General features: G+C 44.2%; 1 long non-coding RNA gene across 3 annotated transcripts in view; it reads left to right on the forward strand.

Moving 5' to 3' along the window:
* LOC141574066 (uncharacterized) overlaps positions 1-12,961 on the forward strand; it is a 125,981-nt gene that overhangs the window by 62,707 nt on the left and 50,313 nt on the right. For all 3 annotated transcript variants that reach the window (XR_012500668.1, XR_012500670.1, XR_012500669.1), the window contains exon 2: positions 11,429-11,568. This is a non-coding gene — a long non-coding RNA (uncharacterized LOC141574066). The remainder of the gene's footprint in view (positions 1-11,428; positions 11,569-12,961) is intronic.

Genomic DNA, 12,961 nt, shown 5'->3' on the forward strand with positions numbered 1-12,961 from the left:
CCACCTTGCACACTCATCACAAATTTTGCCATATTTGGATACCACTTAGACTATCATCTGCTTAATAGCTTTATTTATTTCATTAAACAAACATTTACTGACTGCCTACTTGTCTAGGTACTGTTGTAGTTGGGAGATGCAGCAGTAAACAAATGAGACAAAACTCCCTGCTGTCCTGGAGCTCAGGTCTCAAATTTATTTTAAACAGATACCTGATATCACCTCCATCAACTGAAAACCAGTATCACTTGAAAAAGATGATGATTTAAAAAATGAAAATAGTAAACGCCGAGCAATGTTGGCCTCACAGAATCTAGCTTGACATGTTTGCCTTTTCTTTGTTTAAAAAGATTTTCAGTTAGACAGATGCTTGAGACAGACTATTACCACACGAGGTTTGTCCTTGATGTAATTGGGAACATGGATAGAGACCCAGGAAAGGGGTAACTTCTCTCAGCGTGGGATGCAGTGTTGTTCAATTGTATCGTCCAGGTTAATCACCAGGCACACCGGGTCCACCTTTGGAGTTGCCCTTTGGATGCAACATCATGCACTTAGCACAGTTCCTGGCACTGAGCAAATGCTTGATGAAGGTACCTTTTGGCTGCAGCAATGTTCATCGTAAAACAGAACATGTTCCTCTGTGCACCTGCCTGGGTAGGAGAGGTCTGGAAATCCTCTGCAGTTATTAATTACTCACAGGTTTCATGTATGTTTTCATGAGGCTGCTGTTTTCCTATTCCATCTTCGAATATGCTTTCAGAGCTTCGAGAGCTCCTGGGCGTCTCATCTTTGTATCATTTGGCTCCTAGTACTAAAAGCCACATCCTGTTATGTTTGGTTGCTAGGTGGAGAAATGTTATCATGGGCTTCAGCAATAATTTATCCACAGAGCTCAAGGAGTTGTCATGTTCTCCTGACAGTGAGCTGCAGCACTTTATCAGGCGGCCTGTAAATCAGGCGTGTGTGGGTGCGGATGCCAGCACTGTTTGATCTCTCTCAGACACTGTAATAATCTGCTTTTGTCTGATTGATTCCTTCACATCACCACGCACATTGCAACAGGGAGTGGGGTGCCCTCTGTTTATCTCGGCTGGTCATCTGCGGGAGGCCAACAGGGCAGAAAATGCTCTTCGTGCCGAGATGGAAGAGTTTTTGGAATTAGGGCCTTTCCATCATATCCCTGAGCTGGTTTCGTTCAATAAATCAATGATAGCAGAATTGAATGCACCATAAATACCTCAAACCATATCTCTTACAAGAATGTAAGAGTAATTCATAGGAACAGGAAAGGTAACTTTGCGGGAAAGAATTACGACCCCCTACAAGCCACAGGCATTCAGGGCTTTTTACTGGCTGTGTTCACATCTCACCCTTTGAACTCTGGGGGGAGGAGATTGCACTGCTGACTGGCGTTGGCTTCCGGAAAGCGCGGGGGGTAAAACTGAGGAGGACGTGGATCCTGTTAAGACCGGTCACTGCTTTTCAATCTGAAAATGAATTTTTCTCAGTTTCTGTCGGCTCCTGTTACGTATGGTCCCTCTTTATCAAGGGATGCATTCCGTCATCATAATGCAGCAAATTAGGCTCTGCCATGTGATGGGTTATGAGTCACTTCTCTGCTACCCCAATGCCAGGCTCTCTTGTGTGAGTTTTACCAACCCTCCTGATGTTTAAAAATTCTCCCTACCCAGCAAGCTCCGTCCCTATTTTCTGGGCTCCTAGTTTCTGACAGGTATTTTGGGGCATATTTTGGCATCCCCACCCCCTAGGAGTTGGGCTGAAATCTGCCAGGGGATGACTGCCTTGGGCATGGCAGCAGCTTGCTGTGCGGTGCCCCCAGGAGCAGCCCCGGACGTCCACGCCTGCCTTAGCTGAAAGCAGAGGTCAAGCTGTATTGTAGACGTGATTGACTAAATCCCATCGGAGAGGAGGATTTTGCTGTAGCATCCCCCTCTTGGATGGTGGCAAGATGAAATTACATACAGAGGCCTTTCAGCTCAGAAACGAAAGTAGCTCTGGGGGAAAAAAAAAAGACAGCTTGAGTTGGCTGTTTTAGTGCAATCAAAGACACACACAGTTGTTCTCATTTTCATAATGGGCATGAATAATATTAATGACTATTTATTCTACTATGTATATTAGAAGCAGTGAAACTTCATGGTTAGAGTAGGAGTGGGCAAACCATAGCCAGGGGGCCAAATCCAGCCTGTCACCTGTTTCTGTCAAGAAAGTTTTATTGGAACATGGCCACATGCATTTATTTCCATATTGTCTGTGCTTTCTGCTGCAGCAGCAGAATTGAGAAGCTGTGGCAGAGACCATATGGAAAGCTGAAAATATTTACTATCTGGTGGCCCTTTACATTTGCAAACTCTTGGGTTAGAGGGTTTTTCTTGGAGCCAGACTGCCTGCTCCGTCTTGACTTTACCACTTAGCAGTTGCGTGACCTTGGGCAAGTTACATAACCTTTCTGACCTTTGATTTCCTCGTGTATAAAATGGGGATTATAATAACATGTATCTCATCAAGTTGGTGGTAGTCTGATGAGCACCTTAGCTATAACAAGCGGGTAACACTGTTCCTTCTGAGTGGCTCTTACCTGTTCCCTCCTTGTGCCCGCTTTGAGCAGGCGCACCTGACCTCCGCCTGGCACCTAACTGCTGATGTCCTATGCACGCCACGCCTGGCCATTCCCTTGTATGAGTTTACGTGAGTGGACACGTGCAGCTCAGAAATTTTGAAAAAGACCAGGGCAGACTTACAGCCTTCTCAAACGAGGATGCTTTTACAAGGACTTCAGAATACGTTCCCAGAGTTAGTTAGAAGATTTATTCCAAGGTCTGCACAAAACTGAGTTATTCTGGCTGATCAAATTAGAAAGATAGTGGCCTCAGTGGTGTTACAGGATGATCTACAGCACACTGGAGAGTGCATGTTCCCTCTTTACAATTTTAAAAGACTTAGATGTAGTTTAAACAAATTGAAGGTTAAATCACCCATCTGAAACCCTTGACTTCTGAAGACCACATCTTGAAAACCACTCTCTATGATCTCCCAGCAAACTTTCCCTATAAAGGGCCAGAGAGTGTTTGTTTTAGCCTTGCATCTATTCAGCTCTGCCGCTGTAGCATGAAAATGGCCATCAGCGATAGGTACCCAAATAGGCAAGGCTGGTGTTCCAATAAAACTTTATTTATAAAAACAAGGGGTGGGCTGTGGGCTCAGAGTCTCCCAATCTTGCTCTACCATCTCTCTCTTAATATAGCTCGTGTTTAGTCCTAGCCCTCCATTCTTTATGGGAATTAATTTGTTCATCTTAATGAGGAGCTTATGTGTATGTAGGCTGATAGCTCCATCACGCATCTTTACCAAGGAGGAAGTCGAGGGACAAGGGAATTAAGTAATTTGGCCAAGGTCGTACTGCTAATAAGTGAAAGAAACAGGGTTTGAACCCTGCCTGTCTGCTCAGAGTCAGAACATTTAGCCACCGCTATCCTATACTCCCTCCTTCAGTCTCAGTTCACCGCTCTGCTATTCTTTATAAGAAAGTCATTCCAGCCTTTCTGCTTTTTTCATGTATCTATAAAGACTCCTTTATAGAAGACAGTATTTTTACTGTACAGCACAGGGAATTATATTCAATATCTTGTAGTAACCTATAGTGAAAAAGAATATGAAAAGGAATGTATGTCTGTATATGTGTTAGAGAAACATTATGCTGCATGCCAGAAATTGACACATTATAAACTGACTATACTTCAATAATTGAAAAAAAAAGATTAATTTTTAAAAGTTTCAAAGTGGCTCCTGTTGGATCAGTAAGCAAAGAAGAGAACACTATCTTTATGGATGCTAATGGTTTGGGATCACTTCCTGGGCATGTAACCAGGACAGGGCCAGAAAATTCCCCACTCAGAAGGGAGCCCCGCACTGGAGGTTTAATGCTCTTGGTTACCATCCTCAAATCCTTCATTTTATCTTTAAATTTGTGCTTTATAAGTCTGATGGGACATCACTTGTGACAGGGACTTGGAGCCTCGGCTCACACTAGTTCCTGCCTTCTGCTGCCTGTCTGCCTCCCTGGGCGGGTTCCAGCAGCCCACTGCCAGGCCCTGCCTGATGGCGGCGACTGCCTGCCACCCTGGTTGGGCCTCGACCCGCTGGACTTACCCCCCCAGTATCCCCATGCCCAAGGGGGCACAACGTTAAAACACAAATGAGAAAACACTATGACTGAAGGAAAGGAAAACATTGTTTCCGTTTTGTACAGGGGGCCCCCATTTTCACTTTGCTCTGGGCCTCACGAGTCATGTAGCTGGTCCTTTCTCACTCTCAGTGCTAGCATCACCAGGGAGAATCTCAGGTCCCACCTCGGCCCTGCTGAATCGGGATCTGTATGTTTACAAGACCCCCATATGATTCCTGTCCTCTCAGGTCTCAGATGCCCGACTCCAGTGATGGTTTCCATATGTGCCTGATGAGCTGCAGGCTTTACGAAGCATCCCAGGTGAATCTGAGGCTCAGCCAGCTCTGGGATCCACTGTCCCACGTGCATGTTTCCTAGCCTTACCCGACGATCGGAATCACCTGGGGCAAGTCTTTTAAAGCAGGAGCGGCCCTAGCTCTGTCCTCCATTTTCCCAGACTCTCCGAAGGAGCGCGTTGAGGATATGTCTTTTCAACAAGCACTCCGGATGACCCTTGTTATCTGGTAAGTTCAGAAAACTCTTTATAAATGACACTAAGACCTAGCAGCATCCCGGACACCTAACTTGTATCCATATCTGTCATTCACCTGGGGGCCCTGGGTTAACCTTGCTTATAATTTATAAGCGTTTTAACTAGAGCTGCTTCATCTCAAGCGTCTGTGTGTTTGCAGGTAGCCGTTAAGAACCATTTCAGTGAATTACAATGAAAACGCAAATGTGTGTGTTTGGGAGGCCTGGTATCATAAAGATATCAAGATCCAGCAAGACAGCCAGGCCCCCGGGGGTTGCTTCTTTGGGCAACCCCCCTGACAGCAGAAGGATCGGGAGGAAGACAAAGAGCAGCGCTTTTATCTCGCAGTTCTCTGCCCTCTGGATATTCTTAAGACCCTTGGGCCGCTGCTGGGTGGTGGCGACCAGAAGGTCAAGAGAGTATCAGATGATGTCAGGGATGAACCAAAAATGGTGGGACCCATCCTGTACAAAAGCACAGGGTATCTGGACCTGGGATACAGGCATGGTGGCCGCCGCTGTACCCCAAGGCAGACATAAAGGCTGGGAAGAAGCTGAGTCCCGCAAGGAAGCTGGGCTTCGTTGTGGGAAACGCAGTGGGCAGTTACCCTCAAAGCCAGACTAAGGTAGCCCGGACTTCCCTGTCGCAAGCGTAGACTGTGTGCAGAAGCATTAAACCCTCCAGGGGCCATGGCAGGTTGGCTGGTGACAGGTCCCCTCTAAAGGGGACGAGCCCTCAGTTCAGGCCAGTGTTTGCCATGTGGTGACATGGGCTCAGCATTCTCTGGGATTCCGGTTTTTTGAGAGAAGCCCGAAACCTGGATTTTCATGTTATTAAAATAATGGTGATGAAGCTTGAATTTAAGGGAAATTGAAAACACGGTTCCAGCCGGACAAATCTTGTTTGTGGGACAGATCCGGCCAGCAGGAATGGTTTTCACTCTTTCAGGCTGGCTCACGAGGAGGAATGCCCTAGCAGCCTGTCACAATGGGGTCACACCTTGGTACAATTGTTGAAGGGACATCGTGGTTCATGCACTGTGTATGTGAGGGTCTGTCTCTTTCATTCCTAAGAAACTGGGGTCTAAGCATGCTTGACTTCTTGGGCTCTTGTCCTTGCTGGCTCTCACTCACACGTTCGTGTGTATATGTATGTTTATATGTAGATTTTTGCATATGTGCACATATAAATTATGTGCATATATAAATATACGTATCTGTACATGTCAGTAAACACTATCATGGCTGTAACAGTCACAGCTTTCATCTCTTAATTAGTCGATGACCATGCAGTGCTAGTTGTTAAAATCTGTGTATACATCCAGAATAATTATATTCTGTTACATTAAGGTACACTTGCAAGTGAGAAAATATAAAGACATAAAAAAATAAAGAAAATATAAATTATATAGATATTTCATATTATGTAACATTATATTGTATTGTTTCATATTAAGTCTTTCCAAGTGTCAGACTCTGGACAAAAGGCCTCACTGCTTGGTCAACTCTAGACCAACTTACGTCCAATTCATTTGTTAAGGAAGGAATCCATGTTCTTATGGTTTAAACCCTTGCTATTCAAAGTGTGATCCTTGGATTGGCTGTACTGGCATCCATCCCCTGGGAGCTTGTTGGAAATGCAGATTCTCAGGCCCACACCTGACCTACTGAATCAGAATCACCATCTTAACAAACACCAGGCGACCATGTGCACTTTAATATTTGGGAGGTGGTTGTTCAAGTAGACTAAACCTCATCCTTTTATCTTGGACTCTTTTATCTTATGTTGTTCCTTTCCCCTGAAACCTTTTACCCTTCATTCTTTGCATCATGCTCAATGCTGAAGGTTCACCCCTGCTCACGAAGGATTTGATATCCAGTGGGCCTCCTGACTTGCAGGTCAGAGCTTTTTCTTTTATTCTTGGGCAAGTTTTGCAGCCTCTTGTGTTAGTTATCAAACTACTGGATAGCAGATTATCCCCAAGACTTAGCAGCTTAAAACAATACACATTTATCATCTCACAGTTTTGATGGGTCAGAAATCTGGGCACAGCCTGGCCGGTCCTCTGTTTTATGGTCTGTCCTGAGGTTGCCGTCAAGAGGTCAGCCTGGGTGAGGTCTCATCTGAAGTCGGGCAGGACCCACTTTCAAGCTCACTCATGTGGCTGTGGGTGGAATTCAGTTTCTTCTGGGTCGTGGTACTGAGGTCTCACTTCTTTGTGGCTGGAGGCTGCCCTCGGTTTCTTGCGACGTGGGCCTCTCCATCATGGCCACCTGCTTTATCAATATCGTTGACAGAGAGAGTCTGCTATCAAGATGGAGGTTACAATCTTTTGTAATCAAATCAGGTAAGTCACTCACATCCCTTCAGTGCTCCCGTATTCTACTGGTAGAAGCAAGTTACTTGATGGGAAAGATTTCATGGTCCGTGAATAACAGGGACCGGGGCCATTCTAGAAGCTGTCTGCCACATCTCTATCTCAGTTTCCTTATTCATAAAATGGGAGAAATAGTAGAATCTACTTCACAGGGATTGAATTAAATGAGATAATACTTTCTCCTCAAAGCCCTTTGGTCCCTGGCACGTAGGAAGTGCTCAAAAATGTTAGTTGTGTTGCTCTTGTGATATGTTTTTTTTTAAGCCACTCTACTGATTATTATTACCGTTCTTAGTGACAATAATTACACAAAGAAAGAACTCGATATATAGAGATATGTGTCAGGTACTATGCCAAATATTTTACATAAAATTTCTAATTTAATCTTAATGACAACCATCTGAGGTGGGTGCTAGACATGAATGGAGTGAGGAGGGTAACTGAAGCTATATGGCTATCTGGGGGGTGGGGGGGACAGCACATGCAAAGTCCCTGGTTTGTTCAAGGCTGGTATGACTGAGTATAGTGAATGAGCTTGGAGAGATGAGATCAGAAAGATAAGCCAGGGCCAGCTGGCCTGGGGCCTAGGTGATTCTTCACATTTTAGAAATGTCTTTTAAAATCCTACATTTGGTTTTCTTATCACCCATCAGTAATCAAAACTTTCTGTGACTCCCACTGGAGTCTGGGTAATGTGACTTGAATTTGGAACCTCTGTGTAGTTTCTACCAGTCAGTTTCTCTCTGCTTCAGCACTACTGCTTTTCAAAATCTTAAAAAAAAAAATTAATCTCTGTGCTGCCCCAGGGCCTTTGCACATGCCGTACTCGCTAACATTCCTTTCTCTCTCTTGACAATCCAACAACACCTGCTCATCCAATACTTCCTCAAGGGAGACTTCTTTGACCCCCACCATGAGATTAGACCAGGCTCTGCTGGGAAACCTTCTCAAGGCTTTTGTTCTTTGAAGTACTTCTTATATTTGCAAATAACTAATATATTGATGCTCGGTTTAATGCCTATCCCCTCTCATCATTTGTGAGCTTCCAAAAGTAAGCATCCTGTATGACTTATTTACCAAGGTCCCCAGCTCTTAGGAAAAGTGCTAGCAAATAGCACTCAATAAATATTCCTCTGTTGGATGGATGTGTATTCTGAGGCAAGACTTGCTCCCACCTTCACTCACCTGCATCTACTTTTACTCACCTGTACACACATTTGCAGATAACACACCAGTGTATCAAGTTGGGGTTTTAAAAATTCAGAGGCAGGAGAATGACTTCTGGCAGACTCTGCAGAGGGATGAAGGGAGCATTTGAGAAAGTTCCTTGGAGGTGGTGAAGTTTAGAGACAGATGGTAGAAATTAGCTAACCTGTGCTAGGAGCTTAGATGAGGCTGGATCTCTTGGGTTAGGGGTGAGATGAAGTTAACATTTTCTGAGATGAAGCATAGAAAGAGTCTAAACAACAAGAAAAAAGAGAAACATTTGTCCCAAGAAATGCAGTTCCACTGTGAGAGCAGACATACAGATTGTGGGCCAGTCCAAGGGATGGTCCAGAGTCTGCTTTGGGTGTTATCATTGCTGTATTTTCTAACCTGTTACAGTGCCTCCTTGTTGAAGAACTGACCTTTTAGTTTACGTATGAGTGACACTGGCTGCAGTGTCTCTTCTAATGAGAAGGTGAACAGAAAAAGAATGTCTTAAACCCTTCCTATCGCGTTTAATGAGAGAGAAGTTTTTATCTTCCATTTCTTAATGAAATGCTTCAAAAATGACTTTTAAATCAGAAAGGGGAAGCTGATCACATCTTGTTCTGTGGTTCTGCATTCCCTGAGCTGGGGTGCGCCAAAGGGATTGTAACATGACAAGGAAGAAGTTTCTGTGACCACCCCCGGGCATGTTTGTGCTCACTCTTCCTGCTGAAATGATGGCCTCTCCCGTCCCCCAGCTTGCAGTATTTGCATTCTTTCCATCACCCTGAGATGCTCCACGCTGGTTACATCACTCCATGGCTGTCATCATCTGTCCATCTTCGGGGAAATGGCAGAGTGAGGTTTAGAGAGAAATATGTCTGAAAGGCTTGCATACTAAATGGTCCAAGAAGCACATAAGTATTTTTAGATGATCCAAAATCACAGGCTGTTCGACCTTCTGGACATGTGTCGCTATTTCGTCTGAAAGGGAACCATCGCAAGAGTATCCAGTGCTTAAAATAATTCACTTTTTTTTAATGCAAGTTTATCTAAAGTATTTTTTTGACTGGAAAAAAAAGCCACTCATTCTTTGGATTTCGTTAAAGTAAGAATAAAGGTGTTTGCTTTTTTATTTCTTTCCTTTTTCCTCTGGGTCTGTTCCCGATTAACCTCATAAGCACTTCATAAATCTTGCATCTGGGTAACATAACACCACACAGTGCTTTTTAACTAGAACATTTTGTTTTTTGAGTGATCTGGCGCTGAGTCTTGGAAAGTGGCAGTCCTGTGGAAGGTGGAAGGACACTGAGCCCTGGCTGGGGCAGAGGCTGCTGCCAGGACACACCGTGGGGTCTCTGGAGCGTCACTGGAGAGCTCTCTGTCCTGCAGTGGCGCACAGTTTCATAGTCACATAGACTTACTTCCAATTCCCACTTCTTGCTTTTCTAAATTTTCTGAGTCCTCTGAAATTGGTTTTTTAAAGCTCTGTTCCAATTCTCTAAAACACAGAGGTGTCTCTTAATTTCCACCAGATACCAAGAAATTTAATTGAGGATTTAAGTTTGGTAGGTACTATCTAATCAATCTTTGATTTTACTTGGGATAGTGGAGAATGTGTTTATATGATGTATAACCTGCTTTGTCCTAAAAGAAATATGAGGCAATACACATACACATGCACAAAGTAGTAAATAAAATGAAATAATAGGAATAAGTAAATACAGAAGTTTCATATCAGGCAAAATAAAAAATATAAAATCAAGAACATATAAAAATTAGTAAACATCACCATGCCCACCTAAAATTGAATTTTAAATTTCGCTCTGAGCTTCCTGATAGCCAAAGAAAAAAGGGCATGGGTCGCATAATTGGTTTCATAATTCTCATGATCAAGAAAACCAAAAGTATTGCCAATCATTAGGAGATAAAAGGCACTTTGTAAACTTGAATTTGGAAAGTCATCTGACATAGGGGCATGGAGGGATAGATGAATTATGTAACAAATAGGATGGTTTCCATGGGATAGTACCTTGTAGCATCATTTAAGAAAAACCAAGAAAATTAATGCCATTACAGCAATTCAGTAAAGGGTTTGCATAAAGATACCATGGCCCAAGAACAAGGCATACAGGTAGAGGAAATAATTAGGAGAATCAATCTGCTCTGTAGCATGATTATATAAAGAAATGAATGTCAGGTCACTTTTATAGAGATTGTCCCTTGGGTTGGCCAGTGAGGGGCATGGAAACCGTCCATCTAGACTGGGATGGGCTGGCTGAGCTCTCACCTGGGAGCACCGAGCTCCCATGTGATTCACAGGGACACATTTGACCTCTTTCATAGATTAATGGTTTAGTTGACAGGGACTGCTTAATTTCAGAGTCACGTTATGGGGGTTTCTCAGCCAGAGTGCTGCATGTCTGGCTGTGACTGAGGCTCTGCCTCTCAGGCAGGGCCCAGAGCTTTTAATACGCCTTGGACAGAATATTAAACACCTTGTCATGCCTCAGTCTTCTTAATCATTACTAATGATGATAATAAAAATAATGACAATTTTCAAGGCAGAGATGAACAAAGGCAAGGCAGTGAGTCGTAGAGTCGAGCGAGGTGTCATGGAAAGAAAGCTGGAGAGCAGGCCTGCCGTGTAACCCAGGCAGTCCCTTTTCTGCGTCTTCAGGTTCTCCTGATTTGTGAGTGAGGCTGTTGCAGGGATTCTTAAAGTGCTGTCCCCTGATCCGCAGCAACAGCATCAACTTTACCTGGGAACTAATTACAAACGTTGGTTCCTGGGCCCCGCTCCAGACCTACTGGGTCAGAAACCTGGGGTGGTCCCCAGCATTCTGTTTTTCAGCAAGATCTCCGGGTGATTCTGGCGTATGCTAGACTTTGAGAACTGCTGGAGCTCAGACTAGGTCTTCTTCCATGTCTGTGGTTAGAGTGCTACAAAAACGACCCCAATTCTCTGTCTTTATTTGTATCCACACCTGCTGCACGTCCCTCCTATTAGGGGGCAGAGTTTATTTCTTCGGCCCTTGAATATTTGCTAACATCGTGTCTTGCTTTGGCGAATAGAATACGGCAGAAACGATGGGTGCTGTTTCCAAGCCTCAGTTTCTCTCCTTGTCTCCTCTTACAGTTTCTCAGCTCTCTGCCACAAGCCTGGGCTAACTTGCCAGAGGATGAAAATTCACATAGAAGAGAGCTGAGTCATTCCTGCAGAGACCATCCTCCGTCAGCCAGCCCGCGGCCAACCTGCTAGCTGACCAAGATGCAGAAGTGAGTTCAGAAAACACTAAGCCAACGCACAGACTTGTGAGCTAAAACAAATGGGTATTGTTTTTTTTGTTTTTTTAAAGGTGCTGGGTTTGTGCGTTTTTTGTTTGCTTGTTTTTTGTTGTACAGGATTATCATGGAAATAGTGATACAGAGTAGAGATTCTATAAATCTGCAATTCTAGCTGTTTTCACCTTAATCTTGTGTCAGCAACCCCCAAATCACAGATGACAAACTTCAGGTGTGAAAGCAATGTAACTTTAATTTTCCTTGACTGAATTTGTTTCCTCTTCGGAGCCCCCATTCTGTCATGAGGTGGGAAATTAGTTATTTAATTCTTGGTTAATTCCAGATAATCTAGGTCAATACATCTGTGGTAGATGTCATTTCTAGTTACGACTATTTCCAGCTCTTCTCTCCTGCTGAGTGCACAGGACGATGGCACTTCCCCACCTCATTGGAGTTGGTTGTGACCACAGAATTGTTTTTGGCTGGTGAAATGTGAGCAGAAACGGGTCACACGGGTGGACGCAGGTACTAGCTGATATGCGATTATCTGTGTTCTCTCTCCCTTCAGTGATGGAGGGGCATGTTGATATATACATGCTGCAAAACTGAAGTAGCTTGGCATGCTCTGCTACCTCGTGGAGGTCAGCTGCCCCGGAGGGTTGCCGGGGCCTATAGCTGGCTTTTCGTGAACGAGAAATAAAACTTCGTTTCCAGTCATTAAGTTTTGGAATCCCAGAGGTTCGTTATCCCAGCATAGCCTAGTTATCCTGACTGATACACTGAATTTTCTCAGTCAATTAAGTGTCCTCCCTGCTTCAAACTCTCTCTCCCAGTGTATTAGGTTTGCTAGGGCTGCCATAACAAAACACCACTCACTGATGGGGCGGCTTTAACAGCAGAAACTAATCTCACAGTTCTGAAGGCTGGAAGGCCGAGATAAAAATGTTGCTGGATTTGGTTTCTTCTGGGGTCTCTCTCCTTGGCTTGCGGTTGGCTGCATCCTCACCGTGTCCTCGCATGGCCTTTCCTCTACGCCTGTGTGTCCCCAGTGTCTATGTTTCCAACATTGCTTTTTTTTTTTTTTTAAAGACACCAAATTGGATCAGAGCCTACCCCAACGGCCTCTTTTTAACTTAATCATCACTTAAAAGACTCTGTCTCCAAATATAGTCACATTCTGAGGGGTTAGGGGATAGGACCTCAATATATGAATTTGAGGGGACACAGTTGTACCCAGAACATCCTGGAAGTGCATGTACTTTCTAAAGGGACTTAAATAGGACTCTAGAGTCAGCGGGTGGTTGGGATGGGGACAGTGCATGGACTTGAATCTCTGTCATATATCCAGGCTGCTTGGTTTCTGGTTGTACTGGCCACACAAACTGCT

The sequence above is a fragment of the Camelus bactrianus genome, chromosome 19 (assembly GCF_048773025.1).
Source record: "Camelus bactrianus isolate YW-2024 breed Bactrian camel chromosome 19, ASM4877302v1, whole genome shotgun sequence".
Taxonomy (NCBI): Eukaryota; Metazoa; Chordata; class Mammalia; order Artiodactyla; family Camelidae; genus Camelus; species Camelus bactrianus.